Here is a 23387-nt window from a genome sequence, read left to right on the forward strand (position 1 = left end):
GAAAAAAAAAGTTGCAAAAACAGTCGATTTTGATTTGTGTCAAGTTCTTTCTTGCATTGTACATGACATATCTTTTTTATTGCATAAATCGATTCCGCTTAGAATGGCCTTTAAGAAAAGGTATGGTTATGGGGGTCTCTATGTGCAAAATGTTGCATTTATTTTCGCTCAAAGTTGTCGCATTTACATTGAATTATATAGGGAAATTATTTAGTGTATTATGACCTAAACGCAAAACCAGGCCTAGTCACAAAGGAGCTGTATTTACAGAAAATCATCATTTTTTTAGTGGGATATGACGCGTTTTGGCAAATTTCACGGAATAAATGCGTTTGTTTCACGAATTTAAGGAGCACCGTGAGTTTCTAAGAAGAAAATACGTTTTCAGAGGAAAATAAGAAAAAAAACGTACAAAAACTCGTCTTGAGCATCTCAAATCGCAACAATTTGTACTGAAAGAGCTCATGAACACGTTTTAATAGTTGTTTACTTCTTTTTCTACATAGCTTGTAACAATATTCCAGTATTTTGACCGATTGTAATTATTTAGGGTAATCGTGTTTTACGCCTGAACGCCCGTTATAAATCAAAGCTCCGAACGCGAAAGCCACATGGCTTATCAGGCGTTATAATAAAATGCATTTTCAAGCATTTCTACGTGAAAGAACGGTCTGAAAATTGGCATGCACATAGAAAATAGGTTTATAATTATCGAGAAGTGCTTATTTTTCGCGATGTTAACAGTAAACGTTGTCTTATACGCAAAACCAGGCCTAGTCACAAAGGAGCTGTATTTACAGAAAATCATCATTTTTTTAGTGGGATATGACGCGTTTTGGCAAATTTCACGGAATAAATGCGTTTGTTTCACGAATTTAAGGAGCACCGTGAGTTTCTAAGAAGAAAATACGTTTTCAGAGGAAAATAAGAAAAAAAACGTACAAAAACTCGTCTTGAGCATCTCAAATCGCAACAATTTGTACTGAAAGAGCTCATGAACACGTTTTAATAGTTGTTTACTTCTTTTTCTACATAGCTTGTAACAATATTCCAGTATTTTGACCGATTGTAATTATTTAGGGTAATCGTGTTTTACGCCTGAACGCCCGTTATAAATCAAAGCTCCGAACGCGAAAGCCACATGGCTTATCAGGCGTTATAATAAAATGCATTTTCAAGCATTTCTACGTGAAAGAACGGTCTGAAAATTGGCATGCACATAGAAAATAGGTTTATAATTATCGAGAAGTGCTTATTTTTCGCGATGTTAACAGTAAACGTTGTCTTATAGGTTACAATACACTAAATGATCGCTTCATGTAGGGCTGTACTCTCTAAAAAAATATCATAGTTGACAGGAAGGCATGTTTTACACTTTTTACCATTATTCGGGTGTTATCTTGCGGTGATAATGGTAGGGCATGAATAGGTGTTCACTACTGAATCCCTGAAATATGATACACGTGAAGACTATCGTAAACCATTGCACTAGTAAAGGTTACATTCCACTAAGAAACGGCCGAAAAAAAAAGTTGCAAAAACAGTCGATTTTGATTTGTGTCAAGTTCTTTCTTGCATTGTACATGACATATCTTTTTTATTGCATAAATCGATTCCGCTTAGAATGGCCTTTAAGAAAAGGTATGGTTATGGGGGTCTCTATGTGCAAAATGTTGCATTTATTTTCGCTCAAAGTTGTCGCATTTACATTGAATTATATAGGGAAATTATTTAGTGTATTATGACCTAAACGCAAAACCAGGCCTAGTCACAAAGGAGCTGTATTTACAGAAAATCATCATTTTTTTAGTGGGATATGACGCGTTTTGGCAAATTTCACGGAATAAATGCGTTTGTTTCACGAATTTAAGGAGCACCGTGAGTTTCTAAGAAGAAAATACGTTTTCAGAGGAAAATAAGAAAAAAAACGTACAAAAACTCGTCTTGAGCATCTCAAATCGCAACAATTTGTACTGAAAGAGCTCATGAACACGTTTTAATAGTTGTTTACTTCTTTTTCTACATAGCTTGTAACAATATTCCAGTATTTTGACCGATTGTAATTATTTAGGGTAATCGTGTTTTACGCCTGAACGCCCGTTATAAATCAAAGCTCCGAACGCGAAAGCCACATGGCTTATCAGGCGTTATAATAAAATGCATTTTCAAGCATTTCTACGTGAAAGAACGGTCTGAAAATTGGCATGCACATAAAAATAGGTTTATAATTATCGAGAAGTGCTTATTTTTCGCGATGTTAACAGTAAACGTTGTCTTATAGGTTACAATACACTAAATGATCGCTTCATGTAGGGCTGTACTCTCTAAAAAAATATCATAGTTGACAGGAAGGCATGTTTTACACTTTTTACCATTATTCGGGTGTTATCTTGCGGTGATAATGGTAGGGCATGAATAGGTGTTCACTACTGAATCCCTGAAATATGATACACGTGAAGACTATCGTAAACCATTGCACTAGAAAAGGTTACATTCCACTAAGAAACGGCCGAAAAAAAAAGTTGCAAAAACAGTCGATTTTGATTTGTGTCAAGTTCTTTCTTGCATTGTACATGACATATCTTTTTTATTGCATAAATCGATTCCGCTTAGAATGGCCTTTAAGAAAAGGTATGGTTATGGGGGTCTCTATGTGCAAAATGTTGCATTTATTTTCGCTCAAAGTTGTCGCATTTACATTGAATTATATAGGGAAATTATTTAGTGTATTATGACCTAAACGCAAAACCAGGCCTAGTCACAAAGGAGCTGTATTTACAGAAAATCATCATTTTTTTAGTGGGATATGACGCGTTTTGGCAAATTTCACGGAATAAATGCGTTTGTTTCACGAATTTAAGGAGCACCGTGAGTTTCTAAGAAGAAAATACGTTTTCAGAGGAAAATAAGAAAAAAAACGTACAAAAACTCGTCTTGAGCATCTCAAATCGCAACAATTTGTACTGAAAGAGCTCATGAACACGTTTTAATAGTTGTTTACTTCTTTTTCTACATAGCTTGTAACAATATTCCAGTATTTTGACCAATGTAATTATTTAGGGTAATCGTGTTTTACGCCTGAACGCCCGTTATAAATCAAAGCTCCGAACGCGAAAGCCACATGGCTTATCAGGCGTTATAATAAAATGCATTTTCAAGCATTTCTACGTGAAAGAACGGTCTGAAAATTGGCATGCACATAGAAAATAGGTTTATAATTATCGAGAAGTGCTTATTTTTCGCGATGTTAACAGTAAACGTTGTCTTATAGGTTACAATACACTAAATGATCGCTTCATGTAGGGCTGTACTCTCTAAAAAAATATCATAGTTGACAGGAAGGCATGTTTTACACTTTTTACCATTATTCGGGTGTTATCTTGCGGTGATAATGGTAGGGCATGAATAGGTGTTCACTACTGAATCCCTGAAATATGATACACGTGAAGACTATCGTAAACCATTGCACTAGAAAAGGTTACATTCCACTAAGAAACGGCCGAAAAAAAAAGTTGCAAAAACAGTCGATTTTGATTTGTGTCAAGTTCTTTCTTGCATTGTACATGACATATCTTTTTTATTGCATAAATCGATTCCGCTTAGAATGGCCTTTAAGAAAAGGTATGGTTATGGGGGTCTCTATGTGCAAAATGTTGCATTTATTTTCGCTCAAAGTTGTCGCATTTACATTGAATTATATAGGGAAATTATTTAGTGTATTATGACCTAAACGCAAAACCAGGCCTAGTCACAAAGGAGCTGTATTTACAGAAAATCATCATTTTTTTAGTGGGATATGACGCGTTTTGGCAAATTTCACGGAATAAATGCGTTTGTTTCACGAATTTAAGGAGCACCGTGAGTTTCTAAGAAGAAAATACGTTTTCAGAGGAAAATAAGAAAAAAAACGTACAAAAACCTCGTCTTGAGCATCTCAAATCGCAACAATTTGTACTGAAAGAGCTCATGAACACGTTTTAATAGTTGTTTACTTCTTTTTCTACATAGCTTGTAACAATATTCCAGTATTTTGACCGATTGTAATTATTTAGGGTAATCGTGTTTTACGCCTGAACGCCCGTTATAAATCAAAGCTCCGAACGCGAAAGCCACATGGCTTATCAGGCGTTATAATAAAATGCATTTTCAAGCATTTCTACGTGAAAGAACGGTCTGAAAATTGGCATGCACATAGAAAATAGGTTTATAATTATCGAGAAGTGCTTATTTTTCGCGATGTTAACAGTAAACGTTGTCTTATAGGTTACAATACACTAAATGATCGCTTCATGTAGGGCTGTACTCTCTAAAAAAATATCATAGTTGACAGGAAGGCATGTTTTACACTTTTTACCATTATTCGGGTGTTATCTTGCGGTGATAATGGTAGGGCATGAATAGGTGTTCACTACTGAATCCCTGAAATATGATACACGTGAAGACTATCGTAAACCATTGCACTAGAAAAGGTTACATTCCACTAAGAAACGGCCGAAAAAAAAAGTTGCAAAAACAGTCGATTGTGATTTGTGTCAAGTTCTTTCTTGCATTGTACATGACATATCTTTTTTATTGCATAAATCGATTCCGCTTAGAATGGCCTTTAAGAAAAGGTATGGTTATGGGGGTCTCTATGTGCAAAATGTTGCATTTATTTTCGCTCAAAGTTGTCGCATTTACATTGAATTATATAGGGAAATTATTTAGTGTATTATGACCTGCAGTATGACTGTCGATTCTTTGCGGTCAATCGATTATCCACAGCCTGACTGTTCCGGTTACACACCAGTAAATTTCACCACAATACAATGCAAATTTTATCGAACGGTCATAGATGGTTACGAGATATATAATAAAGTATTATTTTTAATTAGGAACACAAAAAATGTTTGTATTTTCTATATTGGGTTTGTAAAGAAAATATGTTAAAAATTGCATACAACAATTCAAGTTAATTCTACTATATAACAGAGCGGTAAATAAGTTTATTTTACGTAAGGAGCGAAACAATATTTAATTTCATTGTAAGAGACAGTATAGAAGACAGTTGGATAAGAACAAAATTACATACCGATTAAAAGGTAGACAAGTAAAATTTTCAACGGTTGTAGGATACTCTTATGAGAACATAATGTCATCATTCCAAAAACATCGATTGCCGTCTATAACTTCCTACTCCTGTTCCGGAAGTCACTGATTGTGTCATTTATATTGTCAAATATATCGAACTTGATTCTTTCTTCCAAGGCTGTTTGCCCGAATACTGCACCATTAAAAAACCAGGCGTTTTTTATATCGGGATGAAGAAATAACCTGCTTATTAGTCCTTGGTTTCGTTTCGTCACATTGTCTACAAGTTTGTACCCTTTTGATTTCATTGGAGTGCGTTTCTTCATGATGGCTGACTTCGCATTGTTGTTTTTAAGTTTAATGAGTATTGGCCTGGTTGTCCCCATCTTAGATGGTATGCGATGTATGGCCATTATGTCCTCGTGTTTCAGATCAACGTCTGCTGTTGTTTTTCAATATGAGACTGTTTGAATGAGTTTGGTTTCAGATTCATCGGATGTTTTCTTGATGTTCATGATTTTAACATTGTTCTATCTCGAGTACTGTTCGTTGTAGTTTGCCAGTTTAAGGGCTTCTCTGCTAGTTTCATAATATTTCTCAATTTGTATGTGTTGCTCATTAATTGACTTTGTGATATTTTTCTCGAGATCGGACATCTTTTGCTTCAACTGTTCGTTTTCAAATTCCAAACCTGTTAACTTATCATTTAATGTGTTGGTCCTATTTTTTACTTCAGTTTCGATTGTTTTAATCATTGTAATTTCGATTTTGTTCATTATGGTGGAGACTGTTTTCTTTATAAGATCTTCTATCTCTTCCCGCTTGAGCATACTTTTGAAATCTTCCCTCAATGCCGCTAACCCCTCAGTCATGTTTTCGAGCAGCGTATTTATATTGGACAGGTCATCCATGCTCTTATTCGTACTATTACTTGAGTCAGCACGTTGCTTTTTGTTAGCTGGTTTAGTCTCGGGCTTTTTTCCTTTGAAATTAAGTTTCGTTTGCTCAAGTTTACCGTTACTACTCATAGTTAATGGATATTTTTTATATTGTCGCTGTATTGCAGATTGTAGTAATTTAAAATCCAATCAGTGTGGTACGTTTCACAGCCAGTATTGCTTTTATTAAACGGTTCACTGTCTACATGTAAATTTTTTAATCCGATTAGTTATTTTGTTTGTTGAATAGGTCCAATAGCTTCAATATGACCGGGGGTGTTCTCAATGCACTGCAAATGCACTACAAAATCCAATTTGATGACACAGAATATTCAACAATTTCACTAAAAATCGCTATTTACGTCCACTTTTAGAGGTCAGCAAATTATTCCATGTATTATTGACACAATTACCAACTGCCTAATACCGAATTTCACTATGTACTGTCACTATTTCCTATAATAAACGGCAATTTACATCGGAGCTGTGATCAGCCGAACATAGCTGCTCAATCACCTCCTTTCAAAAAAAACTGGCATTTTCTTACTTCGAAATGAATTAAATTGAACCAAATTGTACCTCATATGAATGCATGTCCTTGTATATATAGGTTGGATATTTAAAAAAAATATTTATTGCAGTAAATTTCTCCTTTTATATTGAATGATAACTCAAATCCTTATTCAATATTTAAATAATAAATAGGGAACTGACATTTCTTACGATATGTGAGCGCGTTTGAGCACAGTTTTTGTAATTAAAAAGAGGCAATTCGACAAAGCTTTCAAGTCAACAAGAGGCATTTTGGCGTATGACTGTTCACAATCGAGACTCTCGCCGTTTTGTAGATCCTACGATCCCTAATTATATGCCGAGGTCGCCGGATGTACCGTTGGCCTGCATGAGAGAGAAAACGCGTATTCGCACTTAAATAATCTCTTAAGAACACACGCGGTTGCAGCTTATATATAAAACGTTCCGGTGTACTGCAGGCATCTGCACCTGTGCTTTCAAAGCAGAATTGCTTTGAAGGTGACGTACACATTGATTTGCAACTTTATCATGTTCCTTCGAAACTATGAAAACATGAATATTATTCATTTATCGGGTAGTCGATGCAAAGTTCCAGAACTGTAACAGAAAATTAGATAACAAGATTTTGCATTGAACAAAGCAAACAATAACGAACATAAAGATATGCTATGAATCTATGATCCGAACATTATTATGTGAAATTATTGCCACCGAATAAGAAATTGATAATTAGTTAGTTCCGTTATAGTCTCGCCTTCATTGCGATGTCAGTGACGTTGCGCTGTCCGAAATATTAGTTTTCGGTACAAATACGGAGAGCAACTTTTATGCTTGGATCGGGGTTAGACTGTTGACTATCGAGAATATCACCGTTTAGATGATCCTCACGGTCCCTTATCGTATTCCGAGGCTGAAGATCGCAGGATGTACCGTTGGTCTGCATGAGCGAAAAATTGCGTAACACAAGAAATAGAAGCCATGCACATATTTTCGTTTTATTTTCTAGCTGTTATTGACATTTACTGGGTATTCACCTACTATGGCTGATCTCAGCATAAAAGTTACGCTTTGTATTAGTTTAGAATGCCAATACTTTGAACAGCGTTGTCGACAATAAAAACGACTGTGCTCAAACGCGCTACCATTAGGGCCGTAATGGCCTGCATAGTTTCCCTGGTTTCGATGGTGATCCGTCCTACGCCGAAGGTAGCTAAACAGGTTCCTTTTCCTCATTCATTTGCGAACAAAAAACTGGGTTATCATTTTAGCATGATATTTAGAAATATTTTATATAAGTATTTTTTACAATCCAAACTACGAATAAAATGTTTTGCATTGATAGATTGTACTCTTTGGATCATGTCAATTTACTCTTTAAGTAAGAAAATGCCAGTTCCTTATTCCTTATATAAAACGTATAATAAAACTGGTTTATCATTAAATAACAAGTAGAAAATTAATTGATGTGTTGGTCTATTTGAGGCATTTTAATTAATTATTTACAGTCCTGTTAATCGCTGATGCGTATCAATTATTGTATATTTTAAGTGCTTGAAGAGACATTTTCCTGGCATAAAGTCACAAGAAATCGCAATAAATAATTGTTTATATGCGAAGTATTACATTCATGTTAAACTGAAATGGTTGAATTCCTACGATATAGAACTCATTGAATATTAATTGAAACAATTGACGTTTATGTACATGTTTACAATCGGTGTAATATCTTTAAATGGAACAAATTGAGATTTATCACTATAAAGATCTGTTTAATGACGCAAACAAGTCTAACAAACGGATATTTTTCAAATGTGAGACCGGTACAGGAAAATCCACTTTTGTTGCAAAGTTAGCCCTAGACTGGTGCAAAGTCTGTCAGTCGGATTGGAAGCCTGATAAAGAGCTGATCGATTTTCATGACGATGCGACTCATTTAACATTTAAATTTGTCTTCTTTGTTCAATTACGAGATTGCATTGGTGAACATGAAATGCGCAAGATGATTAAAAAACAAATTATCGACATGATATATTGTGAAGTGGATAGGGAAAAAATGTTTACTCTACTTCAACAAGTTATGGGAATGGAAATATGTCTTGTTGTCCGGGACGGCTGGGATGAGTGGGTTGATTTAAGATGGAAACTAGTGCAACCATTGAATGTTAGCAATCACAACCAATGTACCGTGTTAACCACAACGCATTCTTGGAAACTGACAGACGAACGAATGAAAGATTCATACATTGATAGTATATATTTACTTGAAGGAGTGAAGGATTCATTTAAGCTTACTTAACGTGTGCTAAGATGTTACTTTGAGGAAAACTTGAAAATTAAAAATGAAGCATTCAAAACGTATGCTCAAGATAATAATCTCTTAAAGTTACTGTCAAATCCATTGTTATTGAAGGTTATCGTCTGTTCCTGGATAGAAGGCATACACCTCAAAATATCTTTATGTGAAATTTATAGCATTCTTGTTGATAGTCTTCTGAAAAGGCAACCCCAAAATCAAGCTCCAATTAAGTGTTTTGAAAAGAGAAAATATTTTCAACCAAATACTGAGCACCTTGATGCGTTAGTAAAACTAGCCTTCCGTTAACTGTTCACTTTTCAAAAAGAGCATTCGTTAGTTTTTAGCGACTTCCATTCGTCAAAATACGTCGAACAACCAAATATTGAAGAACTCAAATCGTTTTCCCTCAGGGCCGGACTTTTAAATGAAAGACAATGCTCGACTATCTTGAATCACTCCTCTACCTGTTCATTTATCCACAAAAGTGTTCAAGAGTTCCTAGCATCATATTACATCGCCAAAAATGTTCACATAATTGATCAAGACATATCACGTTATTTGAACACGTTTCCAAATGACGTTATAGATATCACCCAGGTATTTGTTTTCCTATGTGGGCTGAATATTAAGGCAGCGAATAAGCTTTCGTGTGTATTAGATACCGTTTCAGGCAATTTTGACCTAGGACAGTTTCAGGATATGTATATTTTAGGCTACAGAGAAGCAAAGGCTAATGAAATAAAAGATGAGGTCATCCAACTGAAACTAAGTAGCTTTTCGTTTAGTAACGAGGACATCCATTAAGACGCCTTTCGCGCAAAGCACCATTCTAGGAATGCTAGTTACTTCTTTGGTGGTATATATTCAAGAGATCACGATGCGTTGAACTCATTGTTAGAAATTAACAGGTCAAACGTTCGGTCACTGCAAATAAACGGCTGTAATCATGTGAATCCAGGTGACCAACTATATGTCCCCGTGCAGCACTTGCATAAAATACTTGCATCATCTGCTCATTGTCTTGAACACTTAAGGATCCGGTATACCCCGTTCACAACACTATGGCTTATAGGCAAAGCGTTGGATCCTAACATACAGTTAGAAGAGACTTTAGCATTTGGTCTGCATATGTTTATTTTTAACAACAATACCATTGGCCAACTTGTGCAATTGAAACCCCTTAGTATTAATAGTTCATCGGGAATAGACGACAAGTGCAGCATAGAAGCCGTATTCCAAAAAGCAAACGTATGTGATGCTATTTCACTACCATGCTCATTAGAATACATTTATTTGAAAAATGTCGTAATGTCGGTTTCATGGCTTCGTCGCTTAGTGTCGAAATTTTATGCATACAATCATTGTGTTAGGATTGAGTTTGAATGCTGCTTAGAAATGAATCCATCGGATTTCGGTTTGCGTGGGAATAAAGTCAGCAATAGGAATTAATATGAAAATAGCAATAGAAATAACAATGCTAGTTTGATCGCAGTGGAAGACTGTCCTGGATTATACGAAGCCTGCTTTGGTTCTAACATAACGACTCTATACCTTTCTAACATTGAAAAGGTTGAACTTTTAACATATTTTCTCCCATCCCTTTCCCGGTTAGAAAGTCTGCGAATTACATCTTATGTGTTTAAAGATATATTTGGCATTCCATTATCACCATCAGTTATATTTGTGCACACCACATTTGCGCCTATATCCTGATCGGCACTTCGCGAACTGTTACACAGTATAACCCGGCGCGTTCAACCTCTCGAATATAAACTTGTGTTTGGTTACGGTGAGAACAAAAAAAATATTTTGCCAATAAAGAGGAGTTGGGGTTAATGCAATATGTGGGAGTCGTTTTACGTGACTTTATGTTCCTCAGCGTCGATAATAATGATGACGTTAATGATTATGATGATACAGATGATCGATTATTCTTTCAAATTCATTTTGGTACAAACTTTATTGCAATAAGATTTCAGTGTAACGGTCGTGATGACACGGCTTAGTGCTTTGCTATGATTGGATACATTATTGATTGTTTTGACAATTCTTCAATTGCTTAAAAGGAGCATGGACTAAACAGTGCGAAAGTATCATGCCGCTCTTAATTTTTCTGCCAAAGAATAGACATTGCACCTGTTTATTATCTTTTAAATGATTACCTTTCTTTTGAGATATTCACCTTGCTTATCCAACGTTAAATTATTAATTTAAATTTAATGATTCTAAGAACGTATACAGTTTTGATTACATGCACTTTGCATTGTTTATGGTCATAACAAATATTCGTAATGCTAGTAATAATTTTATGCTAGTAATAATCTTCAGTCATATTGTTCAATCCGACAATTAAAACATAGTATTATTCCTTTGTTCATGTTTTATCACAAGCAGAGTATAGTCGATTGTGTTTCGGTTATTTTAGGTGGTCTTAGAACGTTGCAATTTTTTGCATGTTTGTCTATGTTCCGAAACATACTTATTAAATTGTAATTTATTTAATGTTAATCCCGTTTCAGTAAAAAAGGTTTGTAACCGTACATCAACATCAATAAAAATATTTAACAGCATGCACGAAAGAAACAATGCTTTTAGACGATAGACACATTGAAAAAAGGCAATGTGTAAATATATATATATGATTGCAATAATTAAACGTTAACATAAATACATATTTAATAATAACTCTAATACATTATCGAATATCTAGCATGTTCCGTATTTCTCTGGCGTTGTTAATATATACTGTTTGTTAAAATGTCTTTATTATTTGTGGTCTTCATTAAACTATGAACTTATTTCATGTTTGCCACATTTGAAAATAAAATTTTAAGCATTCTTGCCTTATTTCTCTATATAAAAGGCACACAAGTAAACAATCGTATTTGAACTACAATATAGGGATAATACACGTTTTCGAGGGCATGATCATCTGCGGGCGCTCGAAAAATCCGTTCCTGCACGAGTGCGCAGCACGAGGGCAGGAACGGATTTTGAGAGCGCCCGCAGATGATCATGTCCGAGAAAATCTGTATTTTCGCTATTATTGCATAAATAAATTACACATACCAAAATAATTTTAAAAAACATTGAAAACAATATATTTTGTTCATTCGACATCGACAAAATAATTCGATTATTTCAATACAGTTCAAGGTTGTGTTTTACATATGCCTCACTCGGTCATCATCCGAAATGACGAGGCTTTACCTTCGGATAGGCAGTTTTCGATTTAAAATGTGTGTAAACAGTGGATTAATGCAAAGTTGAAATGCAGCCACGCAAAGTAAGAAATGGGGAATTATTTTGGAATTTACAGCAGGTACGTTGAAGGTACATAAACACTTACATTTACAGCATAGTCTTTTGAAAGTGTTGAGTAAATTACCTTAACTTCATTAACGTTGCCAATAAAATAAAGCTGTTGTCAAGAGAGGGCAGATGGTATAACTTCGAAAAGTGGATTGAAATAGTCATTATCCCTGCATGCTAGTCCATATAAACGGACTGCCAGAGCCTTTGATAATTTTTGCTATGGCGGCTCTGTCAGCCCATATGCAGCCCTTCATAAACATGGGCGCAGTTCAGCGCAGAGAATCCGTGCGCTTCACTAAACAGACGTCGTTCGAGACAAATTGAGGAAAATAATGAATAAACTTCATAAACATGTTAAATTTACCTGAATGGCAACCTACGGATGTTATCCTTTGCATGCACCCTATAAAAACACGACGATGTTTCAACACACTTTCCTCGCTGACATGTTTTATGTTTAAATTTGAAACAGTGTATTCTGTATCGAATAACACATCATTGTTGACTTCGTAGGCTCCAACACATAACCCGACGTGCAAAATATTGGTGTACCGCGACCTAACCAATATTGGGTCAATTTTCCAATATGGCGAATGCAGCGTACGAAAGCAAAACTAAGTCAATAAAAAGCATTTATTTATTGTTTTAATGGTACCATTCGTATGAGTTTGTGGTTTAGACAGGTAAACGTTGATAAGATCTTGCAGTTTCAGTGTCCCTTAACCATTGCATTGTTGATTAAATTTTGCACCCATGAGCAAGAGCCGGCGCATTTCAACTCTCAGCTAGCCATTGGGTTATAAAGATGAGAGTTGAATTATTGCAACTACCCTGCATGCATGAGGAAACTGGTGCTTATTCAGTTCCCCATTTATGCTTGGAAAGTCGTCGAAGGCTGGAGAAGGGAAGTAACTGCGCGTGGACCAGATTATGGATGTGAAAAACACATAACAGGGCTTGAACGGCACGTGAATCGCATTGTTAATACACGATTTCTCCCGTTCAAACCCTCCTTTTGCCAAGTTTCTGCACCCCACCAGAGGGCATTATAGATAGAGTTTATGCAATAATAAAGAAACTTGAAATTTGCTAATTTGATGAAACGCCTATTTATATAATTATATTCAATGGCGTTGTACAAAACATATATATGTACATACAATTGATAAAAAAATAGAGTGATTGATACTATTATGAAGCATTAATTTAAGGAGTAATAATCTAAAATTGTGTGATATAAATAAAAATGCTGTAAGAAACTTAAGCAATAAAACATCACAGTAAAAGTAAAATATTATGTAATAAATTGATATAACTAGGGTTAACACAATAATTCTAATGATATTATGAGCAAATGGAAACATAAAGACACTGTTTTTCATTAACTGAAAGGATATGTGGAAGGATATTTCTGCACTCTGGCTGTCGGATTCCGCAGCTACCGGTCACCTGTCACCCTTACGGACACTTCTTTTGGGTTTTAACCTTATTTGAACTTTTGTGACTACAAATCACACATAGACTGACCAAGTGTGACTACAAGACACGACTTGAAGGTTAAAATTACAGTATGACTATAAGACACAACTAGAGGGGCTAAGCGTGACTAAAAGAAACTGCTTTGGCACACATGTTTTGGATACGTTGCAATTTGTTTATTTCGCATTGATTACAATAATTCAGATGAGATATTAGCAAAGACAAAACGAGTATTTCTGTTGCTTCTTTTGTTAAGTATTTCCTTATGCTTATTTTTTATTTTAAGGTAGTTGGACATGGCTGTTCGGCACTTAATTTTGATGTGTTCTTTAAAATTCAGTGTTTCATCTAAATATGCACCCAAATACCGTATGCATTTTTCTGCTTTAACAATGTCACCAGCAATATATATTTCTTTAGATTGGCATTTATTTAATTGGGGTCTACTTCCGAACATGATGACTTCCGTTTTTGATGCGTTCATTTTATTCTCGTGCATCCAGTTGTTAATAACGAGTACGCAACGTTCAAGTTCATGAATGGCAGATCTTTCAACAGAAAAAGATGTAGGTTTGAATCGCTTGTTTGCGGTACACATGGTCGTCTGCAAAACCGTAGACTGTGATGGATGAAGGAACGACATCAAACAGTGTTACAGCGTAAGTCAGGTAGAGCCATGGACCAAGACAACTATCCTGGGGGACACTACACTCCAAAGAACGTGCCGACGATACAGCTGAATTAACACTTATACGACAGCTTCTTAAAATAAGAGTCTATCTAGTTTAGTGCCGTACCACATGCACCGTATTGTTTTTGCAACACGTCTAGTAGAATGTCATGATCGACTTATCGAAGGCAGCACTCAGATCAATGGTTACAGAAGTTATGTAACCTCTTGATCCATACAGTTCGAGTATATCATTAAATAGTATAAGTAATAAATTTTCCAAATCTGCACCTTCTTCCTTTGCGTAAGATGTTATAATAGCGCCCTCTGCCTATGTCAAATGTATGTAAAACATAAAGCCAAATGTAACCTTGAGAGAGAAATAATAGAGTGTAGCATGTGTTTTTATGCGCCTTCAAGTTAAATTATTCCTTTTTCTCCTATAATTAAGAAATTATTTGTTAAAATACATCATTCCGAAATTTTTCAATAGACACAACTCGTTTATGATATTGCCCTGACATAGGACCAACATCACTCGTTCTTAATTAAACTGTATATTAAGATATTTCGAGCATATTCTATATTAACATTTGTTGGAAATTTCATTATTTCTTTTTTGGAATGTTAGAGGTATGGCTATCATAGTCTTAAATTTGTGTGCTCACTATGTTTGTGAAACAACAAATTTTGACAAGTGATCAAGTTCACATTTGCTTTTATTATTTTTCTTATAAAGGTGTGTTATGTGACAACATTTTATATTTATATATTGAGATTTTCTTGATCGAGTAATGTAAGCATTAATATTTGTGTTATGTATTTATAAAGAAAAATTAACTCCTCGGGTCTACATCCCGTTTATTGTTACATCAAGCTGTTGATGCGGAAGACATTATCAAAGCATTAAAGTTGTACAACACTTTGGCAGCAGCGAATTGAAAGCAGGATTCCTTACAGAGAGACCAGGGCTATTCGTCTTTCGCAATTAAAACAAATAAAAATGTGTGTCAGATCATTTGCATTGCAAGTAAACGTCATATTGATTGCCTTTCCCTATTAGTTAATTATTGAGCACCCACCAAAAGACAGACCATGTGTATTGTTGTACTTTACCATTTATGAGCGTTATTTATTTTATAATAAATAATTATATAAAACAGAGAAACAACTTCATTTGTAAATTACAAAACGTTTACTCCTGATGAAGGTCTTTCACCGAAACATTAAGTGAATAAATATTAAAAACAATGAAGTTGTTTCTCTGTTTTATAAAATTATTTATTGGACATTTACAATACAGAGAACATTGCATCATTTATTGATCCTTCAAAATGAAAAAGGAAGAAGCAACAATTATTTTATAATACTTATACCAAAAATATTTAAATAGCTAATACAATTAATTTTATGTTTTAATTTTCACGTACTCAATTATTTTCTGGCAATTAGAAATTTTCCTTGTACATTTCATTATCTATATCGGAAAAATGCAAGCGGATATTTTTATTTGCAAAAATATGCCGCCATGTATAAGTATTGTTTAAGACAGTCATTACAAAAATTGCTTTTCAATTCCTAATTTAACAGATCTGAAAATAGACCTGATATCAAGTTAAAGTAAGAGAATATTTATTTGGCACCACATCCTGTTACGATAGCCTGTTTTAACTGTTGTAAAAAAATAACGGAATGTGTGAAGATAAAACAGATGAAAAGGCTGATATAGCTACGTAGATATGTGGTTAGTAAAACCGACCATATCCAGCTTTGGCGACATAAGGTGATCTATAGAATTAGGAAATCATTTAAGACACATAGAGGTTTAACTGAGCCATGTATGTTGCTCTATTAAAGCGATTGTAAGGAACAGTTATGATATTCAAAATGTCTAGGGTAAATTGGCATGTAAAATATCTGGCATTTGTGTTAAAATATGGAGAAAAATATCAACTACATATTTGCTACCACAATTACAAATAATTAAATCATGACATGTAGCAAAGGTAAAAAATTTACAACTACATCTTAAAATGAAGAAAAGGCTTGAGCTCATTTCTTTATCAATAAACATGAACATATTAATTATAAAAACACATGTACAAAAAGTGACACTTTACGTGCACCTATAGAAGAGAAACTTAATTAAAACATTGGTCTTTTATCTATGGCAAGAAACCAATGGCCAAACCGTGAGAAATCGGTTAGTTAACATGTATGTTAACAAAGGTTTAAAACGGCGCTATAAATTTAGTTTTGATGCATAATGTAACGGCAAGCACGGTAAAAAAAAAATCATACGTTTTATTGAGTTATGGTATCGAGGTACGTGAACTTTGCAGGGGAAATGCCTTTAACTCCGTGAAGATTTCAGTCTTATTAATATTTACAAGAAAAACCGACAAAACAACAATACAATATTTTAGACAAAAAGAATTTTTGTTAAGTGTTGTTGGTTTTTTTTCACTTGTATAATGTGTTTTCGTACCCTAGTAAAAGGACTTCAGTATACATATCCCGTTTGGAAACTCCAACTAATTTGACGGTAAAGGCAAGGCAACTCATGTTAAAAATCTCTCAAAACCAAGTCCAATTGTTAATTAACTAATTGATATTTGGGAATTATCTGAATGAACGTACCATTGGTTCATAATTGGGTTAGCTTTGTGTGTATTAAGGTATTATTGTTTTTTCCAAAGTCGATCGAATCTGAGATGAGTCTATAGGTTTCAAACAAAGTACTAACAGGCAAACAAACAGACAAACTATTTGATATCATATATAGCTTTAGAGTACTTTTCCTGTCAGCCACTGCGAAGACATATTTGAAGATGAATGTATGAAGTATTTACAGAGAAATGTACACTTTAGCATGACAATGTATATATTACGGGCAAAAGCCCGCGAAGCGGGCGTTGACCGTTCATACATATGGGAATTTAGACATAAAATTACATAAGAATACCACATATAGATACGTCTCAAAAAAATTTGCCACGCGACATATATTTTCGCGATGCTATTTATGGCCTTGAACAAATCAAAAACACTTTGACATATGCTAAATCACATGTAAATACATACCTCAGGAAAAGTTATATCAATGACATCATAATTGTGTAGCGAATCGCACTAAATATTCTCGCATTATTTGTTTTTCTTCGCAACCGTTCCAGAATTAAGTCATTACTCAATTATCTCCCCTGAATGCTCTTCTTCAGTGAGTATAAGCCGAAGACTGGTTCACTACATATAGTTACAGTCTTTACCAAACACAATTTAAGTGAACATAACCCGTCTTAAATATATTGCCGAATCTTAGATTTCTGTCGAATTTATTTGCTTTGATCTTTTCGATATCTTAATGTTATTATTATCCAGACAAATCACAAACGCTTGTTAAAAAATTATTTGTTTTAAACATTATAGTTGGCATCTCTATTCTTCCAGTATTCTCGCGGTATTTCAATAACGACACCCTACTGTTTATTTGTCAGAATATGTGACGCATTTTCATTCGCTCTCAAAAAGCATTCTATACATAGATGGTGACGTCACTTCGTTATTGCGAGTAAGACCGGTGTGTACACAATGTCTCAGAAAGACGTTTTACGTGTGATTATGAGCAATATTCTGGTAAGTTGTCGTTGTTATCCACCAGAAACACATTTATTCACAAAATTTAAAGATATTCCGATCTAACTTTTTAGTCTTTTAGCTTTAATTTTTAACGTATTTACACCTCGTCTGCTCGCACTTTACCGATATCCCGAAAGGTTACATATCACTATAATTAGTTTAGGCCTAAAACCACAAAATCCGATACCGTTGGATTTTCGTACTACAATCTTACGTAAAAAATCTTCCAGATTCGAAATCAACAAAAAACAAAACATTTATAAATTGTCTGCATTATTGATCAAATTTTAAGATATTTGTTGGTTTTCCGTTTTTAGAAGCTGTTCTGCGAAGCCGCAGGCAAGAGCTGAGCATCATACAAGCCATTCTATCCAGCAAAACTGACAGTTTTGGTTTACAGAAATCAACAAAGGAGGGATTCCTGATCTATCAAATTTCCAAGCTATACACACAGTTATTATCTGTGGTGATCTTTATTGGTTCTGCTTGTTTACTTGGATGGAACATGTGTGAACTTTTATAGAACTTTGAAAAGTCTATATATGTCTATCTATAAACAAAAATCAGCTATTGTATAATAAGATCAGATGTGCAAACAATGTCAAAGGGTTGTTAAATTAACAATTTGAAGGCAATTATGCTGAAAAAAAATGGAAGTTCCCATGCAAATTTTGTCTGTATATCGACAAGTGTCTGCCGATAATTGTCAAACTAGTAATACAAAACTTACCACAAGTATGTAAAAGCACTAAGTACCTGTGATCATTTTTAGTAAGATAGTGTAATTCTAAACAGTAGCAAATAGCTTGTTTAGTAAATGCATAATGTTATTAATATGATTTCCGTTCTATTGTGTAATTAATAAATTGGTTGTTACTTGTTAATCCATGATAAATGTTTTATGGCTAGTACAAAACCAGCAATGTTAATTTTGTAAAAGGTAATACAATAACACCACTTAGTAATTTCATATACGTAAATATTCTTGAAATGTAGGTTGATGATTGTGTTTTAGTTTTACTTATTTTGTAACTATTATTTTATGTGCAAATAAATGATGTGAAGTGTTTTGTATCTCCACACAATACCACATACCTTTTTATATATGTACTGTGTTATGTGTTATTTGAATGTTTAAATAATAAAAAAATGGATGATATAACATGATGCATTCTAATATTTGCATTCATATTGTAACTATAGAGCTAAGTGTATGCAGTTTAGACTGTGATTTTAGAATTGCTACAAAATGGCTAGTTTTTTAGTGGCGACACAATTTAAACTATTCAACAATAGTTTGCGAAAGAAAATTAGAAACCTGCAAGATACCTGTATTTATTAAATATTTTAATTGCGAATCAAGTATGTTGTTATGCTGTTACACATAATTATACATTGATAATAAATAAGAAGACAATTAGTGGTGTTAACGTTTCCCAACAGTAGAAATCATTCTTCTGATGAAGTCAGTGATATACAGACGAAAGCTCCAGGTATGGCTTTCAATACGTAGTGTGTGTTATTTGACAGTCTAAAACTTATTGGATTAAACAAAAATCCTGTCAAATTTGTCAATCAAAATTGATTTGACACATCACATGATTTTGATTATGTTAAATCAGTGTACTGTATGCTAAATGCAACTGCTTTAGCAAGCTGTCAAGTTGAATTGAGACATTTGATGAAACAAACTGTTTCCTGAGTAGGACCAGTACTTAGTGTCTATATGACGTACCATGACGTCGAAAGTCTGCAAGACCTACTAAGTAGATCGAGAAATGTACTTCGACGTACAATTTTCACCGACCCTTGAGTGTTAGCCAATCAGAAGACACCTTACGTCTGTTGCTTTTAGAGATTTTTGACATTGAACATTATTATTATTATTTATACCGAATTATGCCACAATCGACCGCTTACTCATAGATATTGTGCGTATTTATGAAACATTATTATTAATATAATTTATACCAAATTATGCGACTATCGACCGCTAACTCATAGATATTGTGCGTATTTATTGACCTGGCGTGGCGGAATTAACCTCTGACTTATGCAAGTTATGGTTATCACAAAATACCACCAACGGGGAGTTTATAATACATTATTTATCCCATTAATGCTTGGTAACTGGTTACCGTTGGGAATTTCCAACACAGTAATGCGCTGGACGGTCGTGATACTCCGCCCCGCATGATCATTTCAGACACACAATATGCTGAACAATTTTAATTTTAAAAAGGTAACAATTGAATCTTCTTCAAATTTGTATATAATCTATTTCAATGCATTAAATACTTGAAACTTCTATGTGACGTTATTTTGCCATTCTGATATTTTTATTCATTTTGTCCTCAACTAAAGTTTTAAACATTTATTATGAATAAATCTGAAGGAAAAGCGGCTCAAGAGACTAGTGTTTTGATTGGCTGTTCAGAAAATGTGTACGTAGAAGTACAAACATGTATATATACTTTGAAGTGTATTTTATATTCATGTCGACGTACTTATTGTACTTCGACGTACATTTCTCTTTTTAACGTGTAGGTCTTCTTGACTTTCAACGCAAATGGTACGCCATAGTATGTCTTTAGGGTTATCTAAAGAATGCTCCCACTTAAAGGATCAATACAGAGACCTCCCAGTGACTAAGCCAGTTAGCAGACACCCCATCCACTATACCACAAACACCGAACCAGCTATAAATTCCTGTGGCTAGAAAACAAAAAAATATATAAGATGCTAGATCTTCAAGCTTGGAACATGTAACTCGTTTTAAGATTGATTTTTTTGGATGCATTACTAAATTATTGCAACAATTATCATATTTTGAACACAATCATGTCCATATATTTATTAATACGGGAAAAAGCCCGCGAAGCGGGCGTTGACCGTTCATACATATGGGAATTTAGACATAAAATTACATAAGAATACCACATATGGATACGTCTCAAAAAAATTTGCCACGCGACATATATTTTCGCGATGCTATTTATGACCTTGAACAAATCAAAAACACTTTGACATATGCTAAATCACATGTAAATACATACCTTGGGAAAAGTTATATCAATGACATCATAATTGTGTAGCGAATTGCACTAAATATTCTCGCATTATTTGTTTTTCTTCGCAACCGTTCCAGAATTAAGTCATTACTCAATTATCTCCCCTGAATGCTCTTCTTCATTGGGGATAAGCCGAAGACTGGTTCACTACATATAGTGACAGTCTTTACCAAACACAATTTAGGTGAACATAACCCGTCTTTAATATATTGCCGAATCTCAATTATATCTGTCGAATTCATTTGCTTTGATCTTTTCGATATCATATCGTTATTATAATCCTGACAAATCACAAACGCTTGTTAAAAAATTATTTGTTTTAAACATTATAGTTGGCATCTCTATTCTTCCAGTATTCTCGCGGTATTTCAATAACGACACCCTACTGTTTATTTGTCAGAATTTGTGACGCATTTTCCATTCGCTCTCAGAAAGAAGTTTTACGTGTGATCATGAGCAATATTCTGGTAAGTTTTCGTTGTTATCCACCAGAAACACATTTATTCACAAAATTTAAAGATATTCCGATCTAACTTTTTAGTCTTTTAGCTTTCGTTTTTAACGTATTTACACCTCGTCTGCTCGCACTTTACCGATATCCCGAAAGGTTACATATCACTATAATTAGTTTAGGCCTAAAACCACAAAATCCGATACCGTTGGATTTCCGTACCACAATCTTACGTAAAAAATCAAATCTTCCAGATTCGAAATCAACAAAAAACAAGACATTTATAAATTGTCTGCATTATTGATCAAATTTTAAGATATATTTGGTTTTCCGTTTTTAGAAGCTGTTCTGCCAAGGCAAGAGCTGGGCATCATACAAGCCATTCTATCCAGCAAAACTGACAGTTTTGGTTTACAGAAATCAACAAAGGAGGGATTCCTGATTTATCAAAATTTCCAAGCTATACACACAGTTATTATCTGTGGTGATCTTTATTGGTTCTGTTTGTTTACTTGGATGGAACATGTGTGAACGTTTATAGAACTTTGAAAAGTCTATATATGTCTATCTATAAACAAAAATCAGCTATGGTATAATAAGATCAGATGTGCAAACAATGTCAAAGGGTTATTAAATTAACAATTTGAAGGCAATTATGCTGAAAAAATATGAAAGTTCCCATACAAATTTTGTCTGTATATCGACAAGTGTCTGCCGATAATTGTCAAACTAGTAATACAAAACTTACCACAAGTATGTAAAAGCACTAAGTACCTGTGATCATTTTTAGTAAGATAGTGTAATTCTAAACAGTAGCAAATAGCTTGTTTAGTAAATGCATAATGCAATTAATATGATTTCCGTTCTATTGTGTAATTAATAAATCTGTTGTTACTTGTTAATCCATGATAAATGTTTTATGGCTAGTACAAAACAAGCAATTTTAATTTTGTAAAAGGTAATACAATGACACCACTTTGTAATTTCATATACGTAAATATTCTTGAAATGTAGGTTGATGACAGTGTTTTAGTTTACTTATTTTGTAACTATTATTTTATGTGCAAATAAATGATGTGAAGTGTTTTGTATCTCCACACAATACCACATACCTTTTTATATATGTACTGTGTTATGTGTTATTTGAATGTTTAAGTAAAAAAATGTGGATGATATAACATGATGCATTCGAATATTTGCATTCAAATTGTAACTAAAAAGCTAAGTGTATGCAGTTTAGACTGTGATTTTAGAATTGCTACAAAATGGCTAGTTTTTTTACTGTACTGTGTGCTAAATGCAACTGCTTTAGCAAGCTGTCAGGTTGAATTGAGACATTTGATGAAACAAACTGTTTCCTCGGTAGGACCTGTACTTAGTGTCTATAATGACGTACCATGACGTCGAAAGTCTACAAGACCTACTAGGTAGAAAGAGTAATGTACTTCGACGTACAATTTTCACCGACCCTTGAGTGTTAGCCAATCAGAAGACACCTTACGTCTGTTGCTTTTAGAGATATTTGACATTGAACATTATTATTATTATTATTATTATTTATACCGAATTATGCGACTATCGACCGCTTACTCATAGGTATTGTGCGTATGTATTAAACATTATTATTATTTATATCAAACACGCACAATACCAGTTAGCGGTCGATAGTCGCATAATTTGGTATAAATTACCCACTTAACGGATCAATACAGAGACCTCCCAGTGACTTTGCCAGTTAGCAGACATCCCATCCACTATACCACAGACACCGAACCAGCTATAAATTCCTGTGGCTAGAAAACAAAAAACAAATAAGATGCTAGATCTTTAAGCTTGGAACATGTAACTCGTTTTAAGATTGATTTTTGTGATGCATTACTTAATTTTTGCAACAATTATAATATTTTGAACACAATCATGTCCA

Source organism: Dreissena polymorpha, chromosome 11, assembly GCF_020536995.1.
Source record: "Dreissena polymorpha isolate Duluth1 chromosome 11, UMN_Dpol_1.0, whole genome shotgun sequence".
NCBI lineage: Eukaryota > Metazoa > Mollusca > Bivalvia > Myida > Dreissenidae > Dreissena > Dreissena polymorpha.